This window comes from Phocoena phocoena, chromosome 20 (assembly GCF_963924675.1).
Source record: "Phocoena phocoena chromosome 20, mPhoPho1.1, whole genome shotgun sequence".
Taxonomy (NCBI): domain Eukaryota; kingdom Metazoa; phylum Chordata; class Mammalia; order Artiodactyla; family Phocoenidae; genus Phocoena; species Phocoena phocoena.
In genome coordinates this window covers 55,704,677-55,727,870 of record NC_089238.1, presented here as the reverse complement: position 1 = coordinate 55,727,870, position 23,194 = coordinate 55,704,677, and positions in this window count along the sequence as shown.

The window sequence follows — 23,194 nt, the reverse complement described above, 5'->3', positions numbered from 1 at the left end:
TAAAAAAGAATGAAATACAACACAGATGAACCTTGACCACATGACAAAGGGTGAAAGAAGCCAGCCACAAAAGACCAGATAGGGTAGCATTCTATCTCCAGGAAATGTCCAGAAGAGGTAAATCACTTGAGACAGAAAGAAGATCAGTGCTGGGGCTTCCCTGGTGACGCAGTGGTTAAGAATCCGCCTGCCAATGCAGGGGACACGGGTTCGAGCCCTGGTCCGGGAAGATCCCACATGCCGCGAAGCAGCTAAGCCCGTGCGCCACAACTACTGAGCCTGCGCTCTAAGGGCTGTGAGCCACAACTACTGAAGCCCGCGCGCCTAGACCGTGTGCTCCGCAACAAGAGAAGCCACTGCCATGAGAAGCCCGCGCACCGCAATGAAGAGTAGCCCCCGCTCGCCGCAACTTGAGAAAGCCCGCGGGCAGCAACGAAGACCCAGTGCGGCCCAAAATAATTAAAATGAAATAAATTTATTTAAAAACAAAAAGAAAGAAAGAAAGATCAGTGGTAGCTTAGGGCTGGGGACTTGAGCAAAATGGGGGGTTTGTGGGAATGGAGTCTCATTTGGGGTTGATGAAAGTGTTCTGGAATTAGGTAGTCGTGATGGTTGCAGAATCTATGAACATACTAAAACCCATCAAATCGTACACTTTACAGGGGTCAGTTGGGTGGTATGTGGATTATAGCGATACGTCAGTGACGCGGTTACACGTTAAAAAGCAGGCGGACTGTTAGCTGCTTTGCTGTCAAGTTCTCTGCAGACCGCCCCCCACCCGCCCCATTGCGTGCACTGCTCCCATGACCCCGCTCTCAGTCGCTACATGCTGTCACCTGTGTGTGATGCCCGGCACACAGTAGGTGCTCACAGAGAGAGAACCGGCCTCCTCTCCCCGCTGCTCCTCCCCGGGCAGCACTCATGGCCCTGCCGTCCGCCCCACTGACGCCCCTGACACACACCCGTCATTCACACACGTGTCCTTTCACTCCGGTGACCTGTGGGGCCACCCAGATCCTTCCAAGGGGACACGTCCCAACCACTGGCAGTGCTGTCAGCCACACCCAAGGTCAGGCCCTTCCCAGGTGGCCTGGGCTCAGTGACCCCACGACGCTGGTGCATAAAGGCTCGGCCACCTCGGCCCAGCTGGGGACAGCTCCAAGGGCCACCCCAGCTCTGCAGCTCCTGGTGGGGCGGGCCGAGCTGCCCCCTCCCCCACGGTGCTGACCCAGGGCCTCCCCCCAAACGCTTGCACACTGGCTCCCTCCCAGAATGGGCCTCACGCTACTGTTGTCTATGGGTGGACAGCAGGGATGGTGCCCACCGTCCTGCAGGGCACAGGGCAGCCCCGCCAAAGAGGACGAGCCAGCCCTAACGTCCGCCTTCCTGAGCCTGAGAACTTGAGAAGCGCTGACAGTGCAGGGGGGTTAAACTTTCACATACATATGTGTTTACATATATATATGTTTACATATATAGAGATTCTACTTCGCAGTAGACTCCCAGGACTGTGGGAACCTCTCCAAGACAAACAACCCTGTTTCTTAAATAAATACACCTTAACGAAACAGGGAGGGAGGGGGAGAGACAGAGACAAAGAGATCGGGAGGAGGGAGAGGGAGACAGAGGCAGAGAGAAAGAAATGGAGGAGAAACCTATATATTAAATTAGGAGTTTGGGATTAACTACACACCCTACTACATATAAAACAGATAATCAACAAGGACTGCTGTATGGCACAGGGAACTCCACTCAGTATTCCGTAATAACCTATATGGGAAAAGAATCTGAAAGAGGATGGATATATGGTGTGTGTATAACCGAATCACTGCCGCACACCTGAAACTAACACAACATCGTCAGTCAACTGTACCCCGATGCAAAATTAAAGTCTTTTTAAAAAGAGTCTATATATTAACTCTTCACAATGTGGACCTTATTTGGATTCTGATGCAAACCCACCCCGGGGTCAGGCAGTGGGTGGTGAGGGGACAGTGTCAAGAGTGGAAATAAACAGTGCACATCTTTGCCCGCAAATGGCGAGTCTGAAGAGCGCTTGTTTTCCCCTGGAAAGGCCCACGAGGATGACAGGCCAACACTGAGTTAAATGGGCTCGTTAATGCTGACGTTATAGTTACGTGGTGACAGCGATGAGCCTCGTCAATCCTGGTGGGCCTAATCCCTGTCATCAGTGTTTCTCCTTCCATTCCATCCACTGCCCCAAACCCGGCCTTTTATGACCAGGGGGCCAGCCACATTCACAGGCCAGCCTCAACTGCTGCTCCGAAAGCCCCCCACAGGGAAGCACTTAACTGCTTTAAATATTTTCGTTTTTTTGTTTTTCCACTAGGTTATTATGCAACAGCTTTAATGGTCAAACATATTCTACACTTTCCTCTTTTAATTAAAAAAGATCCTGTTCCGAGTATACCCCGAAACAGAGCACGATGCCAACACCTGGATCTGGGCAATGCTCCTTCCAGAGGTCAGAGATGGGGCCAGGTGAGTAGGCAGGCCAACCCCAGGCCACCATAAAGCACCAGACCCAGGAGGAAACATTTAGCCATCAGAACTCCGGGACTCATAAAATGGAAATATCCCCCAAAGCCTAATCTCACCCCTCTGTCGACTCCTCTGTCACACGGCCGGACAAGAGCGGGGCTGGGACTTGAACTTGGATCTCCCTAACTCCTGAGCCCACCGCCACGTGTGCCACCTTCCACCTGAGGCCTGCTGGAGCTCAGCTGCTCGGTGGCTGCTTCTCATAGGAAGAAGCAGGAAGAAGCCACCGAGTTAGAACTGCCTCTTCTGGACCTGTCTCCCCTCCCCCAACACCAATGCCACCAGTAGCCACCCGGATGGCTCAAAACCACAAAACTGACGATGACACTGAGGCTTAAACCCTCCCGTGGCCCCAGGGCCCACAGAACAAAGTCTTCCACCCTCCATGACCTCAGGCCGGTCACAGCCCAGCCCTGCCTGGCTCCCCAGCCTCACCTCCTCACCTGAGAACACTGACCTGCTGGAGTCCTCAAACCTGCATGCTTCCTCTTGTCTCTAGCCCTTTGCACAGGGTGCCCCCACTGCCCGGAACAGCGCTCTCCTGCTGCCCCAACCCCCTTTCTCCTGGCGGTTACTCATCTTTCCATTTTCAGCTGAAATGTCTCCTCCTCCAGGAAGCCCTCCTGATTGTTCCAAGATGGGGCTGGATGCCCGTCATGAACTCCTGCAGCCCTCAGAGCTGCCTCTATATTTTATGTTTTTTACTCCATTTTGTAAGTGATCGTTAAATTGTTCCGCTCACTAACTAGGCCCTTACAGGGTGGGGACCCTCTGACTTCCCCAGGTTTACCCTGTTGTTCCCCACCTCCAGGGCACCATCACCTCTGCTCAAATGATTACAAGTGACTCCTCCCCGCTCTCTCCACTCTCTGCCTGCCCCCATGCTCTCCTCCACCTGGTAAGTGGTCTTCCCTTCCTAAAAGGTAAGCGAGATCACAATGTTCCCCTGCTTAAGCCCATGGAGTAACTTCCTGCCTGCTCTTAGAACAAAGCCCAAAGTCCTGGCCTCAGCTCTCAGTGGCCCAGTTATCAGGCCCCGTCCCCCCAACATCCTCTTGTCCCTCTCCCCTTCCTTCTCCCTCTGTTCAAGCCCTGCTGGCTTCCATTCAGATCCTAGAAGCCACCAAGGTGTTCCTGCCCCAGGGCCTTTGCATGTGCTGCTCCCACTGCCTGAAGCATTCCTCCCACTCCTCACAAGACGGGGCCCTCTCTTCCTGCCCAGCCCAGGTCGAAGGAGCCCCCGCTCTGAAGCAGGTCAACCAGGGACCTATGGGTTTCGGTGCCTCTATAGGCCCACCTTCCTAATTGTAATTATTTGCATTTACTTACTTGGTTTTGTCTTATGTCCAACATTTCACTAAAATGAAAGAGGCGGGGACATTCTGTCTTGCACACTCCTATCATGCAGATACCTGGCACGTGCCTTGACACCCGGGAGGACTTGGTCAATATTCATGAAACAAATGAATGAACAATAAAAGGGACACAGTGAACGTTCCTGGCCAAGCCTTGGGTCTGGTGAGGGCCTTAGCGACCCTTCAGGGCTTCTCTGAGCTTTGAGGAGACCAGGGACTAGCAGCCTCTGGCCCCTGCCCCCCTAAGGCCACCCAGCCTTAGTGAGGTTTTTCATTTGAGAAGAGTGGACACTTTCAAACAAAATAAACATGTCATAATAAATCTGAAAAACGGTGTAATGTTGGTGGGGGTCTGAGAGGTGGCTGTTGGAGGGAGCCACAGACAGACACACGGACGGATAGATGGATGGATGGATAGATGTATGGACACAGGGTCAGGTAAGCAAGGGGCTGCCTGATGCCCAGCAAGCCAGGCTGGTGGGTTTGTGGATGCAGCTGGAAGGGCTCCTTAGCACCTCGGTCTAGTTCACGGCTCTGCCGAGGTCTACGCAGCCCTTTCTGCACCTGTGTTCACCTCAGAAGCAAGCGTCTGCGACCCACGGACACCAGGAAATCTCTGGGCCTGCGGCTGGAGGCTGAAGGGTCATTTCTCTCCTTTAAAGGCTGGAGGGGAAGGGGGCACAGCACATGATGGAGAGGGGCAGGCAGGGGCACAGCCAGCTCCTCCCCTGACCCCGTTATCTTTAAGCAGAAAGACTAGGTTTGTCTAAAATAATGTTACTTGTTCAGGCTCTTGCTTCCTGCTGTTTCAAAGGTGGTTCTTAAAGATGTGCTCTTTGAGTGGGAAGATTGAAAAGGCATTTCAAGGGGAGGAGAGAGGAGGGGAAAGGAAGGAGAAAAGAAATAAAGAAAGAGAGGAAGGAAGGGAGGGAGGAAGGAAGAGAGAGAGGAAGAAAGAAAGAAAGAAAGGAAGGAAGGAAGGAAGGAAGGAAGAGAAAGAGGAAGAAAGAAAGAAAGGCTAAGGAAGAAAAGCAAAGGGGAAAAATAAGAAAAGAAAAAAAAGAAGGGGGAGAATTAACACCTCAACCCCTAATCAGAGAAGCCCCACCGCCCAGTCCCGAAGCCGCCCCAGGGGCCCCTTTCTGGACTTGGCAGGCCAGACTTGCTGGTGGGACCCCACCCTGGGCCCAGGCTGTCCCCTCCCTCCTGGACAAGGCTGGTTACACAACCCCTCTGTGGAATCGGCCCAGGAGGCCGGTCACATGCGGCAGCTTCGCGGGAGGGGCGGGGGAGGGAGGCGCTTCCCAGACCCAGGCTGTCGCCACGGCTCCCCACCCTGCCCCCATGAGCTTGGCCTGGGAGTCAGCTCTTCAGCCCACTGGCTCAGCCGGACTGATCCGAGAGTGTTCCCAGATGTGCGCTGAGGGTAATAAAAAGGCAAACGGTTCCTGTCAGCAGCAGGAAACTCCAGGAGGGCGACCCCCAGCAGCCAGCAGGGCAGATGTTCGCAACGTGTGCTCCGGCGGCAGGGGAGGGAGGCCTGAGGCACCAGGACAGCCGCACAGGGACTGCACAGGGGGTGTCACTGCACCCCTTCTCCTTGGACACGTGGCAGAAGGGGTTGGGGGTCTCCATGCATTCCCCTTGCTGGCCCCGCCTACCTAGCTCCATCCCACCCTGCTCCACCCCACCTTGGACTTAGCCTAAGTGTGGACATCTGGCGTTTGGGTTTCCCTCAAGAACTGCACAACTGCGTCCCTGACTTGGGGGAGTGGCTTCTCCCGCCCCAACCCTGAGGTTCTGGGGGCAGGTGCCAATCACAGTATTTCGCTCTTGTCCCTCTGCAACAGGGGAGAACATGTGAGCCAGTCTGGGCCAATCACTGTTTCCCATTCTCCTAGCCACTGTGATTGGTGCTAGGATGGGCATGTGACCTAACCAGGACCAATCAAAGCCCTTCCCTGAGACTTTTCTAGGAAGATGGCAGAGGTGGAGGTAAGTGTCACCCTGAGTGAGGACCTTGTGGGAGGTGGAGCTGGAAGGATGTTCAGGTCGCCTGAGCTGCTCCACGGACAAGGAAATGGGGTCCAGACTTGCAGGGAGAGGAGGTGAGCTGCATGAGCCACTGACCTTGAGCCCTAGAGCACCAGGAAATCGGAGTGACTGGAAGGGTCGGGGGTGCCGCAGCTCTGCAGCGTGGGGAGACCGTCCTGGACGGTACCCAGAGAGGTCTACTTCTGCCTTAAAATGCAGGCTGAGGCCAATTAAACCAAATGGGCGAGGTCAGGCCCTGGCCAAATGGCTGAGGTGACTTTGGGCAGGGGAGGGGTTTAATCTGGGCAGGCCTGATTGGCCAGATTGGGACAGGAAGTGGGGCCAAAGCGAGGCCAGGCCCTGGAGGAAATGGAGAATTCTTTCCCTCAGCCCTCAAACTGACCTTTTGGGATGGCCTGAGCCTTCTTCCTTTTTTTCCTAATGTGTATGAGCACTGAGGAGCCCGCTCATTTCATCTTGCTAGCTTATCTACTCCTCACAACCACCCACGAGGTAGGAACTATGTTTTGCTCACTTTCCAGATGAAGAGACTGAGGGTCAGGGTGGCAGTATATCCACCCAGGAACACAACTGTTAGCAAGTGTCAGCACTGAGGCTCTCCTGCCCACCCCGGGCCAGGGCTCTCTCCTCCACAGCACAGTGGCTCCCACTGACAGGGCTTCCCTGGGGATCTGGGGGGCAGACACGGTCCCCATGCCCCGGGGAGTCCCAAAGGAGGAGCCATGCCTTCTCTCTCATAATGCCCCCCCCCGGCCTTGTGGCTTGAGCGTGTTCCCTGCCTGCCTTCCCCTCTCTTGTCCCTCCAACCCCTCCCACTGTCCACCCCCTCTTCGCTCTGACAGCCAGGCTCTGAGGAGACATCGGTTCTCCAGGTGAAGGTGGTAACACACACACACACACACACACACACACACACACACACACACACCGGGATCTGTCCTGGAGAAACTTCAGAAGGAAGCAACACAACCGCTTCTGGTCTCCCCCATAAGAACACTGTTTGGGCAAAGTTCATCCAACTTCCTGGCCCATTTAGGGTGTTCTGTTGGATGTCACTGGAGCCAGGAGCTGGTGGGGGTGGGGCAAGGGGAACGTTCTCTCTGCTTCCAGCACAGTCCTGGTTATCTCCACCAGGGGTGAGAATCCCAGATGCAGCCTGGGTGCGCGGGCTGAAGTCCTGGGGTGTGCAGGGCAGGTAGGCAGAATGGTTAGACACTCCCAATTTGGAGGCAGACGTGCTTGGGCTCAAACCTTGACTGCCTCTGATAAACTTACTGTGACCCTGTCAAGTCCCTCAAGCTCTCAGAGCCTCAGTTTCCCCACCTGTGAAGTTGGGATAGTGACCCCAGCCTATCCAAGGACCGCCGCGCGAGGCCTGAGGGAGTGAGTGCAGAGGGCGTCCACACGGTCCCATCACACAGGTGAGCACGGCTGTCTCAAGACCCGCCCTCAGCGAGCGTGACACACGAGTCACCCCTCCTTGGGGGCTGAGGCCCCCAGCCCCGTGCCCCAGAGGGACAGCCCAGAAAGGCCGGGGCTGGTGGCAGGCAGAAACTGGAGCAGCAAGGCCAGCAGGGTGGGGGCCGGGAAGAGAAGGGGCGGCCACAGGAAAGCGTGGCCGGAACCCCCGGAGCCAGCAGCTGGAAGGAAGGAGTCGCCAGGTGGGCCCCACCCTCACCAGGCGGCGCTGGGCGGGCAGAAGGCCAGAGCACTTGGCAGGACTGGTCCAGCCTCCGGAGACCCCGGGATGTCCTTCGGGAATGAGGGCCAAGCATTGTCCCTGATTACAAGAGGCTCTGGCCGGCGGCTTTCACACGGCTCACTGTGTCCCGGGGCCTGTGGGAACTGGCTCTCTTCCCTTGGCTCAGTGGGGTTTCAGATTGTAGCCCCTCCATCTGCCACCACCCCTGAGCTCAGGGCCGTGTGGGATGCAGACAAGGGGGTGGGGAGAGGAGTGGACTTAGCTTTCATTCACACAATCATTCATTCAGGCTGCCTTAAGGAGCCCACTGCATGCCAGGCCCTGTGCTAGGACTCGGGAGAGAGTGATAAAAACTGGATCTAATCCCTACACCTCTATCCCTTCCTTTCTGATTCATCAAGTGCTCTTTGTCATTAGCAGTTAGAAGCTGGGATGGGGCCAAATCGCAAGCCAGCTAAGCCATGGGAGAAGCCTGACAGTACCCAGGCTCTGGAAAGACAGCCCCAGGTTCAAATCTGCTCACTCATCAGGGCTGCTGTGTTCGGTTGTTTAGGTCGTGCACTGCACAAGGTGCCATATCCAAGGGGATGCTGTTCACACTGTGAACATCTTTATCATTTAAAAACATTTTTGAATTTATTACAGCTTCGTTGATGTGAAAGGTGGGCTATGTGCGCATCATTTATGCCCATTTTCTGTCAGATGGCAGGAAAGGGACCCGCTGTAACAAAATTGGCCTAACACGATTGCCTGAATTATTCCTAATCGTTATGAAAAATGTGAATTCTCCATTATTTTATGTTCAACGCCTTTACATCTGGCATCCTGTTGTTAAACAGAGAATAGTACAACTTAGAATCATCTACTGGGGAAGAGATGGTTCTTTCTAAGGAGCCTGGGTCAGCCCGTTGGCCTCTCTGAGCCACGGTTTCCGCATCTGTCTTATGGACCTAATGGCCCGTCCCTTGCAGGGATGCGTGCTGAGGATGCAGGGAAGCCTGCGGTACACAGTATGTGCTCAGCCAGCGGGACTTGTGGTCATTCTCCGCCGACGTGCAGTCCTCATTTAAACTCTCTCTGCGAAGTGAAGGTACGTTGGTACCTCAGTTTACACCCCCCTCCCCCAAGAAGCAGAGGCAGCTCTCCCCAGGACCACCGTTGGGGGAGAGTGTTCTGCCTTTACAGAGAGTCCTATTCCTGCCCGGGCTGAAATGCTTGCCCCTGAGTTTCTCCAAATTTGGTCCTGCCCAGACTCCCGAACCTGTTTCCTGTCCCCCGCCCCCGCCGCCGCCCCTCCGTGCTGGCCGCCAGAGGGGCCGCCGCTGATGGGGGGCCCTCCCCAGAGCCCCCAGAAGCCGCCCAAAGAGGAAATCCTCTTCCTCCCCTTACAGGCTGGAAACTACAGAATGTTTCTTTTGGAAGTTTTTGGCTTTCGCACTGCAGAATGTTCTAGCCTCCTCAGCCACAGGTTCCCCTTCCCTGTTGGCCGCAGTCCTTCGGCCAAAGATGTGCTTGGACCTTACCTCCCCTTTCCCCACCCCCTTCGCCTATGTTTGTTGCAAGCCAAACAAAATATGCCAAGGAGCCCAGAAGAACCGACCGGAAATGACCCAAACACGCCTACGGCTGATCCTTTCCAAAACTAGAGAGGACGGGGTAGCAGGAACATGACAGCTGTGGCCCCCAACATGACACAGGGCGGGAGGACGGGGGAAATCTGAAGGGCCAGGTCGGATCCTGCCGCGGCCTTTGAAAAGAAAAATCCAGCTCTTTATTCCTTTGGCTCCCAACCCTCCCCTCCTGGCTGCAGAATAATTAAATATTCATGCATTTTCTCCTTTCCCCTAAGAAAGCGATAAGTCAGATTTCTGCACACACATAGAAAAAGTGCCCCAAGGCAAGGAGCCGGAGCCACATTTCAGTGGAAGACAAAGCCTCCACTTCAATTTACGAATGAAAACACCCTTCACCTTTGCTGCTGTGAGTTTCCTAGATACACATGGTCAAGACAATCTGAGAATTATGAGGCTCCAGGACCAATTAGGGCTGTTTGTGTTGACGTAAAGTCTGGGGGAATTTTTTTTCTTCCCCTTGCAAGTATTTATGATACTGACAGATGCAACAGGAAGAAAAAAAAAAAAAATCCCCTAACAGGAATCAGGCTTCTGGGGCCATGTGGACGAGGATTCAAGGTGGAGAACAGCCTCTGGGTTTTTTTATTTTTTAATTATTGTTTTGAATTTTATTTTTATTTATTTTTATACAGCAGGTTCTTTTTTTAAATAGATTTTATTTATTTATTTTTGGCTGCGTTGGCTCTTCGTTGCTGCGCGCGGGCTTTCTCTAGTTGCGGCGAGCGGGGGCTACTCTTTGTCGCGGTTGCGAGGGCTTCTCATTGCGGTGGCTTCTCTCGTTGCGGAGCACGGGCGCTAGGAGCACGGGCTTCAGCAGTTGTGGCTCTCGGGCCCTAGAGCGCGGGCTCAGTAGTTGTGGCGCACGGGCTGAGTTGCTCTGCAGCACGTGGGATTTTTCTGGACCAGGGCTCAAACCCCCGCCCCCTGCCTGCATTGTCGGGCGGATTCTTAACCACGGCACCGCCAGGGAAGCCCCTCGCCCCTGATTTTGTTTAAGCCACCAGATCTGTGTGTGCTGCCACGTGACGTTGGGGACAGAGCTGTCGCCACAGGTGCCAACACCCTCGCAGGGACGCTGCACAGAGTAGGTGGTGTCAGCCACACAACAAACCTCGGGCAAGGTGTTCATCCCATTTTGCAGGTGAGGAAACTGAGGGCCAGAGCAGCCAAGTCGTTTTCTCAAGGTGGCAAGGCCGGGGGTGGGGTGTGAACACGGGCTCTCCCAGTGGTAGAGATGACCCTGCTGTTTGGAATTCAGTCCATTTAGGCCCTACTGTCTGCAAAGCACACTGGGGCATGAGGAGGTGCAGGCGGGGAGCCTGCTCCAGAGGGGCCAGTGGGAGGCAAAGGACAGCAACCTTGGGACTCCGTCCTGAAACAAGCCCCTTCTGGGGAAGAGGAAAGTCGGGGAGAGGGGAGCAACTTAGGGGGTAAAGGCCTCCTCATCAGACTCCATGTCTGACCCGGCCTCCCAGGGAACGCGGACCCCCTCTGCCTCTCACAAAGCTTCCTGGAGAGGGACCGGGCACTGGTGCACATTCCTGCACCCAGCCCTCACTCACACGGGCATTCATCCAGCACCTACTGTGCGCAGAGGCACAGGGTGGAGGTGTGATCTGGTATCCTCCATGCTGGGCCTCGAGCCCTGGACAAGCAAGTGACTGAGCCCTCTGACCTCCCTGTCCCATCTGGAAAATGGGCACAAGGAGAGAAGCCCCTGGCAGGGGCTTGTGAGGATTCCATGAGCCGGGCCAGCACAGGATCCCCGTGGGTTGATGCAGCCGGACACCTGGCTTTAACCCTGCCTCTGCCATTCACTGTGTGATCTCAGGCCTGCAGCTTACCCTCTGCATCTCAGTCTCCTCCTCTGGAAAACGGGATGGTAATAATGACCACCTCGTGGTGCTGCCGTGAAGGTTAAATGTGTTTATAGTTTGTTAGTACGTAGATGTTTTATGCAGTTTTCTATATATGTGTTATGCTTGGTAATATAAAGATTGCACATGATGGGGGAAGAGGCATTGCACGCAAAATCCCTTAGCGCAGTCTGGGCATACCGTAAATGATTAGGAAGTGTGAGCGCTATGTTATTATTATCCTCGTTTTTATCCTGTAGGTCAGTGGGAACCATGGAGAGTCTCAGAGTGGGGGTGGGGGTGGGGTGGAAGCGGAGTCACACTTAGCAAAGTTCTGTTTTAAGCATCTTAAAAGTAAAGATACAGGAGCCAGGACCACTAGCCCAGGTGGTGCCTTTGTGTGTGAGGAAAAGATGCTCCGCTGGGCCACAGAACCCCACGCCAGGGCACGCGGCTTGCTGGACGGAGCCAGGTCTTCGCGCAGAATGAACGACCTGCCCGACAGTCCCTGGCAGCCCCGGTTGAGAGGGAAGAATGGAACGGTCGGTGGAGGGGTAGGGGGCCTCCACCTCCGAAACTCTTTGCCTCTCGGGCCACTCCCCCCATCTCCACAGCTCGAGCAGCCCACACGGCAGATGGAAAGGCTCCCCGGCTGGCATGTGTGTGGGTGGGTGGAAAGGGGGCGGAGCAGCCACTTCCTGTGCCCCAATCCCAGCTTGCTGGCTCCCTGACCACATTTTTCCACCTCACTTCTTTCCTTTTAATGCGCTCATACGTCTTAAGATCTAGATTGTTTTTTGTGAATGGAATGTAACTGGAGAGCTGGAGATGCAAGTCCCGGGAGGCCCTGCAGATGGAGAAGGTCCCCTCTCCGTGCGAAAGGCTCCCTGGTGGCCCGGGGCAGCCTGCGAGATGGACGGGGCCAGGTGGGGAAGGTCACGGTGCAGGCAAGGCCGCTAAACAGGAGAGGCCAGGACTCCCCCCGCTCCGCCGCCCGGAGCGGAGGGCCCTACAGCTGTGTTTTCTGGGCTTTGTTCGGATCACACCCCAGGGTGGGACCACCCACGGAGACTCTGACCTCTGCCAGGATGGGGCACCCGGCGGCTGTGGCCTCTTCTACCAGGGGTCTGGTGACTTCCAGGGGCCCGTCCTGCAGTCTCAGCCCAGGCCCCAGCACTGAGCAGGACACATTCATTCATTCATTCACTCATTTGTTCAAAACAATATTAATTACGTGCTTACTACGTGCCAGGGAATGCACCAGGCACTGGGTACTGCTGTGAATGGGACGGCTGGGCCCCTGCCCTCACGGACTGATGGGGAAGCACAACCCGCACAGCACTGAGAAGCAGAGAGATTAAACAACTTGCATGAGAACAGAGCCAGCTAGGTTGGACCCAGGTCCTGTTGACCCCCGGTGCGAGCGTCTAACCACTGCACTTCCTCCAGCTAAGACCAGCTCTAGGCGTGGAGAGGCCTGGGGTGGTGGAGAACTCTGGCTCCTCCCAGCGGTCAGACAGGGCCTGCTTTGCAGGAAGGCTCCTGCTGGAGTTGCATCCCTCCCAGCACAGCTGTGAAAGGAGTGGGAATCAGGGGGAATCATGAAATTTCCCAAGGCTCCTGCCTTCATAAACTGAGGGTAACAACTCTCACCCAAGGGTGAATGTGAAGATTAAACAAAGTTCATCGTAGACAATGAGCTCAGTACAGTTTCTGGTATATCGCAAATGTTCAATCAATGCTGCTTGCACAGTGAACAACCTGCCCAACAGTACCTGGCAGTACCCACTCTGTTCCCTTTCATTAAAAGGCTATATATACATTTAAGTGGAGAGGGTCCAACAAGGGCTGGCTTTGAAGGACAGAAGGGTTTGAATGGAATTTAGACCTCCGAAGTAAAGCAAAGAGGTGACTGTCTCAGACATCCCTGTGGCTTCTGACATGCCCGCATTTTCTGAGCCCTTACTGTGCTCAAAATGCGCTAGCACCATCCCTGGACAGCCCAGGCCACAGAAATAACCCCTAGCCAGAAGATCACGAAGAATGGGCCACAGCTCTGTGGCCTGTGAAAGCCTGGAAAGTTTCAAAGGAATGAATATTTTATACACTTTCCAGGACTTACGTGTGGAGAGATCCTTAAAAGATTGAAAGCGCCCATTTCCCGGCCCTTCTCTCTGCCTTTTTTTCATGTTGAGCTATAATTCATATACTATAAAATTCACAGTTTTAAAGTGTACAATTCAGCAGTCTTTTTTAAAACGTATTCACAAGGGTGTGTAACCATTAGCACTATGTAATTCCAGAACATTTTCACCGCCCCCCAGAGAAACCCTATATCCTTCAGTGTCAACCCCCATTCTCCCTACCCCCCAGCTCTGGCAAACACTAACCTACTTTCTGTCTCTATGAATTTTCCTATTCTCGACATCTCGTACAAGTGGAATCACACACTATGTGGGTCTTTTGTAACTGGCTTCTTTCACGTAGTAGGATGTTTTCAAGGTTCATCCACGTCACAGCCTGTGCTTCATTCCTTTTTACGGCCGAGTCACATCCCAGTGCGCGGACAGACCACACTCTGTTTATTCATTTATCCATGGATGGATATTTGGGTCGTTTCCACTTTGAGGCTATTGTGAATAGTGCTGCTGTGAACAGTTGCGGACACTTTTCTGTGTGGGGGCGTTTCCGTTTGTCTCGGGTAGATACCTAGGAGTGGAACGCCTGAGTCACGTGGTCACTCTATGTTTAACCTTTTGAGGAGCTGCCAGGCTGTCTTCCCAAGCAGCTGCACCCGTTTCCAGTCCCAGCAGCAGTGCATGCTGGTTCTGATTTCTCGGCATCCTCGCCAACACTTGTGACTGTCCATCTTTCCCATTGTGGCCGTCCTAGCGGGGGTGATGTGGCTTCTCGCTGCTCTTACCTTGCTTTTCCACCAGATCTTCTGAACACAGTCTTTACCACCCACGGAACTGCCAAGCTCTTGTTTAAATGGGGGCTCCCTCAGGACTTCCCTGGTGGTCCAGTGGGTAAGACTCCGTGCTCCCAACGCAGGGGGCCCGGGGTTTGATCCCTGATCAGGGAACTAGATCCCGTATGCATGCTGTAACTAAAGATCCCACGTGCTGCAACTAAGACCCGGGGCAGACAAAATAAATCAAAAAAAAAAAAAAAAAAAAAAGGCGGGCCGCTGTAAATGTTTAAAAAATAAATAAATGGGGGCTCCCTCTGGACCGAGACGCCAGGAGATCAGGGCGCACACCTGTCCTGTCTACTGTGGTCCCCTCCAGGGCGCAGTCGAGAGCAGCTGCTCGACCACAGTCTTGCTGAATGAATGGGCGGCTTTATGATCATCCTAGGCACCCACGTGGGAACACAGACCCTGACCGCACGCTGCGCTCTGAGTTCTAAAGACCTCTGATCATTCAGAAGTCCAGGGAACCAGACCCAAACTCGCATTCTGTGGAAATTTCCACATTCTCATCAAGTTCTCCTCTGATATCATGTCGTCACTGAAGGCCCCGCCGGGTTGGACGGCGTCCTCCGGGCGACTGTCCTGGGAGGGACCTGGTCTCGGGCCACACCCCCGCCCCCACCCCTCCGAGTCTGCAGCTCTGCTCCTGGACAGAGCCCATCCCCCATGCCTTGGCCTCCGCGGCGTCCATCCCGGCCAAACGCAGCGGATGTGCGATGCCGCCCTTGTGGGGGAGGAAGCACAGGAGCTCAGCACTTATTGTTTAGAGGAAAAAGTTCCGCGGAGCCCGACGAAGACGCTGAATTGTGCCTGTGGAAGCGGGGAGCCCGAGGGGAGGTCACCCTTCGGTGCCTTGGACAGAGGCGGCTCGGATGCCTTGGTGGAGCCGGAAGTCAGTAGAGTTGACCTTGGCCAGCCTCCCACTTTCCTCGCTCACACTCCCCCCGGCCTCCCCGTCCTGAGCCCAGCCAGGTCCCTGCTTCAGGACCGGGAACAAAAGTGACCATCACTTCCGGGCACTCACCCCACGCGAGAGCCTGTCAAAGGGCTGTCGTACTGTCCCCATTTTACAGATGAGGAAAATGAGGCCCCAGGCAGGTCAGACCTGGGCCACAGTCTCAGGACTGGCAGGCGGAGGAGCTGGGATTTGAATCAAGCAGTTTGGCCACCGGGAGCTCAAAAAAGAGGAGCAAAATAGGGACCCTGAGCGTTTAGAATATGTCAGCGTGAGGGGGCAGCTGGCACCTCCTCTGAGGTCATCCGCGTGTGTGTGTGCGTTACAGTATTCATTCCTTGAATAAAATGCTGTGATAGGGGAACCTCAGTGTTTTTGGCTTTTGAAAAGTGTTTCTGTCTGGGCCAAATAAAAAGGTGTCTTACCTGCGCTTGTTCCCCCCAGATTATTATTTTTGAATTTTCCTGATTGGTGAAATCGGGACCCCTTGTGGAAGGGAGGCACAGGCTTTGGCGCCCGGCTCTGTTCTCCTCGGTCACACGGCACAAACCCTTCCGTGCCTCAGTTTCCTCGTTTGGAGGGCTGGCAGGCATAAAGGTGCCCCTGCCACACGTCCCAGAGAACTGTATCCCTGGAAGCCACGAGCATCCTTTCCCCCCTCTCTCACTGACAGAGGTGGCTCACCTATCTCCCAGGTGAGAATGCCCCTCCCCCTTGAGGCCTGGGGCCCGTGGACACTGGGACAGGCTGGACGGTAAGAAATTCAACCTGCCTACTATTCACAATAGCCAAGACATGGAAATAACCTAAATGTCCATCGACAGATGAATGGATAAAGAAGATGTGGTACATACATACAATGGAATATTACTCAGCCATAAAAAAAGAATGAAAGAATGCCATTTGCAGCAACATGGATGGACCTGGAGATTATCATACTAAGAGAAGTCAGAAAGAGAAAGACAACTACCATATGATATCACTTATCTGTGGAATCTAAAATATGGCACAAAAGAATTTCTCTACGAAACAGAAACAGACTCACAGACATAGAGAAGAGACTTGTGGTTGCCAAGGGGGAGGGGGGTGGGGGAGGGATGGAGTGGGAGTTTGGGGTTAGCGATGCAAACTACTATACATAGAATGGATAAACAATGAGGTCCTACCGTAGAGCACACGGAACTATATATGATAGCCTGGGATAAACCATCATGGAAAAAAATGTGAAAAAGAATGTAGATATATGTATAACTGAATCGCTGTATTGTACGGTATAAATTAACACAACATTGTAAATCAACTCTACTTCAACAAAATAAATTAAGGAGAAAAAAAAAAGAAATTCAAGTTGTAGGTGAGAAAGCAGGAAAGGGTCACAATGCCTTGGCCATTCCCATCCTCTGTGAGTGAGTGAGATGGACCCAGTGGCAGCTCCCAGCTCTTAGATGTCATAGATTAGTAATTCTTCTTTTTCCCCAGTTTTGGGGATTAACAGAGGGTTGCCAACGCTTTGTCTGACCGAGAAAGGACAACTTCTAAAGTCCCACTTACAACTACTGCCATTTGGCACCAAGCAAGAGACACGTTAGCACCAAAAACAAAGGAAATCAACAATCTCGGCATTTTTTTTTTAAATGGGATCAGCCCCACTTTGTGAGTACGCTTTTGCGTCTCCCATGTCCCTTCCTGTCTGTTTGCTTTGGACTGTGCCAATGCTTAAACAGGCCTACTCTGGCATGTGGTCAGCCTTTGGGGACCACTGGGCTGGGCCCTGCTGCGGTGGCATCCTACCCACAGCCAGTGGCTGTCGTGGAGACGTGGCTGAAAGAAGTCAGGGACCACTTGGCACTGGTTTCCCACGGGCTGGGGGATGCCCTGATGACTCCATCGTACTGAGGAAGTGGGCCCCAAACTGATGGCCGAAGTCCCTGTAGAATATATAAAATAGAGCACCAACAAGGACCTACTGTACAGCTCGGGGAGCACTACTCAGTATTCTGTAAGAACCTATATGGGAAAAGAATCCAAAAAAAAAGAAGAATATGTATGTATATAACTGGATGGCTATGTCGTACACCTGAAACTAACACGACATCGTAAATCAACTCTACTCCAATAAAATTTAAAATACACACAAACAAAACCCACAAGTCCCGGTAGAGAACTTTCCCCCTTCTCAAGGGCGCCCTGAGCTCCCAGGAAGGCTGAGTTGCATGTTAGAAATTCCTCTTCGCCTGCTGGCTGTTGGCTCCTTGGCCCGGCTACGTTCCGCACTGAATGTCCACGCAGGAAACGCAGGCCTACGCTTCCCTGACGTGGCCCCAGTGCCTAGGAGATCTCTGGGCACAGAGTAGCCACTTAATAAATATTTGTTCAGTAACTGACTGAGTTCAACTACACCTGCTGTCGTGGAATATTATACAGCCAATAAAACAAGCTCAAAGACTGGCAAACGTTAACAGTATTCGAATCTAGATGGTGGGGACACAAACTATGTTGCCCTGTTTTTTTCCACTGTTCCGTATATTTGAAATCTTTCTTAATAAAAAGCTGGAAAAAGTAACAAAAATTATACCCATGCAGAGTTTATAAGAAACAACAGGGGCAGACCTGTGATACATAGAAATTATGAACTCATATAAATTATTTACTAAAGAGATTGTAAGGAAACGTACCCCAATGCAACTAATGGATATTTCTGGATGTGGGTCATCACATTTTCCCTCCGTACTTTCTACCTATGTTTCTGGATTTTCTAAAATTAGGGGGAAAAAAGCTTTGTAAAAAATATGAATAAGATGCACCTTAGGGTTTTCTTTTCCCATCGTCCTTCGCTTTCTCTCTTCTCCCGGGGAACTGCTAATGGCTCCTAAATTGTCTTCTCTTTGCCTAGGAGGGAACAAGGCTTTCCCGTTCTGGAGACGTTTGTGTTGCCAGGAGTCCAGCAGATGAGAAAGAATTGAGGAGAGAGGCCCCTTCACGTGGAGCTGCGGCCGGGTTCCCAGGAACCACAGGTCCCTGGGGCAGCGCTGAGCTGTGGGCTGAGGGTTTTTCAGAAAGCTATACAGGGTCAGAGTGCAGGGTGCCCTGGGATGTGGAACTGATCCCCAGGGCAACAGAGATGGGGGGACTCTTGATCCCACCCTCTCATTATACAGAAAAGAACATGAGATCCAGAGGGGGGAAGTGACTGCCTGGGTCACATGGCACCCAGCAGCCAAGGCGGCCTTGATCCCACGACTCCCGAGCCCTCCTCCCGAGATCTCTCTCCCCAGTCCTTCAGGGCACTCTCCCAGGAGTGCTTCTGGATTTTTCTCTGTTCAGTGGACCCAGAGAGCAATCACTCCAACCCCTTCCCGACATTCTGCATCACTGGGTTTCAAAATCACCCCTGAGTTTTCCAAGGGAAACATACTTTGGTTTTGGTTCTGTTCTTCCACTCATTTGAAGAAATCTGAGAGCCCTTTCTAATTGTTTGGTCAAGACTGCAGACAGGCAGTGAGGCATGCCACAAACAAGATCTTGAGCCTGGGGAACCCAAGGCCACCGCTGGCCTGGAGAAAGATGGGACACCAGGCCTGTCCCTGGTGCTTGCTCAGCACACGAGCCCCGAGTTCTTGGAACACAGGGTGGGGTGTCTGCCAAGTTCCCCAGATCCCGGACATTGGTGTCCTGTTGGGAGAGGCTGGGGCTTTGGTGTCTGTGAGTGCATACTGAGTCCATGCGAAGTTGGTAGCTATGGGCCCTGCCAGAAGTGGGGCCCTGCAGCCTGGACTACATTTCCTAGCCTCCCTTGCAGCTAGGTGTGGCTGTGTGACTAAGTGCTAGCCAGCAGGATGTGAGTGCAAAGTGACGCGCAGCTTAAGAAAGGGGCATGCCGTTCTTTGCCCCACCCTTCTTCTTGCTTGCTGGATGGTAAATGTGATGACCTGTGTTCCAGCAGCCATTTTGGCACCTGGGGTGACTCTAGGAATAGGAAGAACAAGATGGGAGAAACTTGGGCCCTGACATCATAGAGTCCCCTGCAGTGAAAAATAAGTTTCCATCTTCTTTCTTTTTTTTTTTTTTTTTTTGGCCACGCTGAACAGCTTATGGGATCTTAGTGCCCCGACCAAGGACTGAACCCAGGCCCTTGGTGGTGAAAGGGCAGAGTCCTAACCACTAGACCACCAAGGAATTCCCCATTTCCATCTTCTTAAAGCCATGATTATTTGGGGTTTCCTTTGATTTGTGGACCCCCATGAGTCCTCTGGTCCCCCAGGGTTCACACTAGCTCTGTGTCCTCTGCAGCCGGCCCCAGAGAGCAGATGAATGGCCAGGCTTTGAATTAAAAAGGAGTCTCCTGGGGAGGCTGTAACCAAATGACCCCAGACAGAACACGTTTATTATCTCATGTTTCAGAGCTCAGGAGTCAGAGTAGAAGCAGAATCTGGCGGGGGGGGGGGGGGGGGGCGTGAGGGGCAACCAGGACGAGACACCCCCACCCCACCCCGGACGCTGCCCGTCATGTGAACTGGGACGTTCTGCTTGGCTCCTTACTGCTCTTTCCCAATTCGAGGCCAGGCACGGTCGGGGAACCTTCCCCATCGCCCCCTCCAGCCTCATCCCTCCCGGCTGGCCTGATGCCCCCAGCGCGGGCCCATCTAGGACAGAGCCATTTCCGGGCCTGGGACCACCCCTCCGCTTTCACCGAGTGGGACCCATGGGGGGGCCCTGCCCGACCCCTGTCTCTCTGGGGCCTCTCAGCATGTCCCCCAAGCCGGACTCAAGAGTCAGAAGAAACACCGGGCCCAGCAGGGCTGCAAAGCCACTGCTGACTGTGGGGTCTGCAGCAGCCCCAACTGAGTGCCCCTTTCTGAGTTCATGTACCTGCCTGCTGGCTCCGTGAAGCCTGTGAAATGCCAGCTCGGTGTGATGTGGCTGCTAAAAAAAAAGCTAATTCAGGGACTTCCCTGGTGATGAAGTGATTAAGAATCCGGGTTCGAGCCCTGGTCCGGGAAGATCCCACGTGCTGTGGAGCAACTAAGCCCGTGCGCCACAACTACTGAGCCTGTGCTCAAGAGCCCGCGAGCCACAACCACTGAGCCCACGCGTCCTAGAGCCCGTGCTCCGCAACAAAAGAAGCCACCACAATGAGAAGCCCGCGCACCGCAACAAGAGCAGCCCCCGCTCACCGCAACTAGAGAAAGCCCGCACGCAGCAGCAAAGACCCAATTGAAGCCAGGGGAAAAAAAAAAAAACAAAGCTAATTCAATATTGAGTGGCACTAAAAATGTTGGGGCTTGGATCTGGGAGGGCAGAGCTCCCGGAGCTCGGTGTGGTCAGACCCCACATGGGGATGGGGCCCCTCTGGCAGCCACCCCCATGCTGCCCAGGGCTACTGTGGCCTGACACCAAGGGTCCCTTCCTGGCACCATCTCATTTCCTCCCTGAGGTCACCGTGTGAGGGTGGAAGATGACTGTCCCCGCTTCACAGATGAGGAAACTGAGGCTCAGGGGAGTCCTGGCCTGCCGTGGGGCCCAGCTAGGAGGAAGGAGCCTGGACTTGGCCCCTGGGCACTAGCTCCACGAGTCAGGGACCCTTCTGCCTGTGTAGAGAGGCGTCCCCAACAGCAGCCCAGGGCCGGAGGTGGAGGAGACACTCAGCAAACCCCTGGTGGGGGGCGGAGGATGACTGAGCCAGATCCTGGGCTCACCAGCAGGTGAGGGGCAAGTAACGAGAGCTGGCAGTGACATCACATGGGGAACGGAGGAGGGAACGGAGCTGGCCATGGAACACAGTCTCATAAAACGGGGAAGGACCACCCGCCTCAGTCCTCGTGCCCAGGTGTGAGACCCGCGCCCAGCCCAACGGAGCGACGTTCCCCCAAAGCAACTGGCCCCCCGTCCACGAAGACATCAGAATCATGACAGCTAAGGACAGCAGGTGACCCTGGACTGGACACTGGAGCACGAGAAAATTATCTGTTTGCTTACGTACTGAAACGACATTACGGGGACAAGTGTGAAATGTGAATGGAGCCTGTAGATTAGATAAAGAGGGAAAGAGTGTGTAACAGCGTGAAGCGTCCGGTCTCGAGTTTGTCTGTGGCTGTGTGAGAGGCTCGGCCTGCTCTTAGGAAACGCACACCGGGTATGTGGGTAAAGGGGCAGCGGGTCTGCAACTTGCTCTCAAGTGGATCAGAAAAGAGAGAGAGAGAAGAGAAGGATACGGCAAACTCAGTAAAATGTTAACAGTCGGAGAATCTGGGTGAAGGAGTTCTTGTATGATTTCTGCAGGACAGAAATTATTTCTGTTACAAACAGAAAGGCAGCATCCGGAAAAGAAAAAGCCTGGGGGGGCCATTTTCAACTCAAGGAGACTAAACAGACTCAGCAGGAATTGCATTGCATCCCGAATCAGCGGAAAAAACAGCCACCAGTGACTTTAGTGGGACGGTTGGGGAAATGCGCCCACGGAGAGAGTACTGCATGCCAGCCCTGCATCCATGTTTTCTGGGTGTGATGGTCACATGAGTTCTTGCAGGAGAACGTAACGAACCTGCTCTTGAGGTGCACGCTGGATTTGGCGCAAAGGGTCAGGATGTCTGCAATGGGCTTTCACGTGGTTCAGCAAAAATACATATAGGAAAGAAAGAGTGCAAGCCATGGGCACTAAACGGGTGGGGGTGGGGTGTGCACAGGGTTCATGCCATTTTTCTCTAAGACACAAACCTGCTTGCCCCTGCAGCCAAGGGTGGTGAAGGGGTCTGGGGTGGGGGAGGGAGGGGAGGGAGGGGGAGGGAGGGGGAGGAGGGGAGGGGAGGGTGGAAGGAGGGGGAGGGGAGGGTGGAAGGAGGGGGAGGGGAGGGTGGAAGGAGGGGGAGGGGGAAGGAGGGGGAGGGGGAGGGTGGGGGGAGGGGGAGGCTCTCTCCCCACCCAGCCCCTGCACCCCCCTCTCCCCAGTCTCTTGGCTTTTCTCTCTCTGGCCACAAGATGTCTCCGTGCGGTCCTACTAGAAAGTGGTCTCCGTTCTTTAAAGTTCTTTAAGTTCATGAATGACCCACTGCCCTTTCTCTCCATCAGCTGCTCCTTTTCTCACCTTGCCTGAAGGCATGGGCTTCCTCTGGTGCGTTTCCTGGGGTCACCTCCCACTCTGCCCTCCACGTGGTAATTCCCCATTAGGGGGTCTCTGCTGCCCTCTGGTGGTCGTTGCCTATAACACTGAACTCACACTTCCGGAGCCCCAGAAACCTGAAATGGCTTTGCGGCCTCTCCTAGTCCTACAAGAGGTGGGTGGGTGCTCCAGGGAAACAGAACCAACTGAATATATGAGGAGATTTATTTTAAGGAACTGGCTCACGTGATGTGGGGCTGGCAAGTCCGAAATCCAAAGCGCGGGCTGGAAACTCAGGCAGGAGCTGAAGCTCCTGGAAACCTCACTTTTGCTCCTAGGATCTCCCAGTGGTGAAGGGGTGAAGCCCCGCGCCCCTCCCACCCCTCCATGTCACTGAGGGTCAGGTCCTTTACTTCAAGCCAACTGACTGTAAGGCCGACCGCATCCCCCAGTGCCTTCCCAGCAACCCACGCGTTCGTGTTGGATGAAACGGTGGCTCACTATGGCCCGGCTGAGATGACACAGAAAACTGACCATCGCAGTCCGCTAACTGAAAAGGCTGCATTTTAAAGTGAAATGTCACGTCTCCAATTAACGTTGGCCTGCTGATTCCCAACTCCAACTTTTTAAAAATCCCACATTTGGTAAAAAAAGCCGATTCTGTTTTCTGAGTGTATGAGTGAATGAGTGTGGGGCTTGGAGCAGGACAGGCCCAGAGCTGCCCCACAGGTATTATTATTGTTGCTGTTGGGATGAGAATTACCTGCATGAAACGTTAATGAAGTTGGAAAGAGACAGAGGGAAGGAGGGAGTGAGAGAAATCATACGTAAGGGATAGAACGAGGCCCAGGGATGGAACTGAAGCTTTTCACCAAATGTGCAGGAAGCGAGGGACGCCAGGCGTAGCTCATAGCCACATCCCTCCGGTCTCCGCCCCTGCTGTCACGTGGCCATCTTCCGTGTGTCTGCTTCCTCTTTTTACAAGTCCCCAGTCGTTGGACCAGA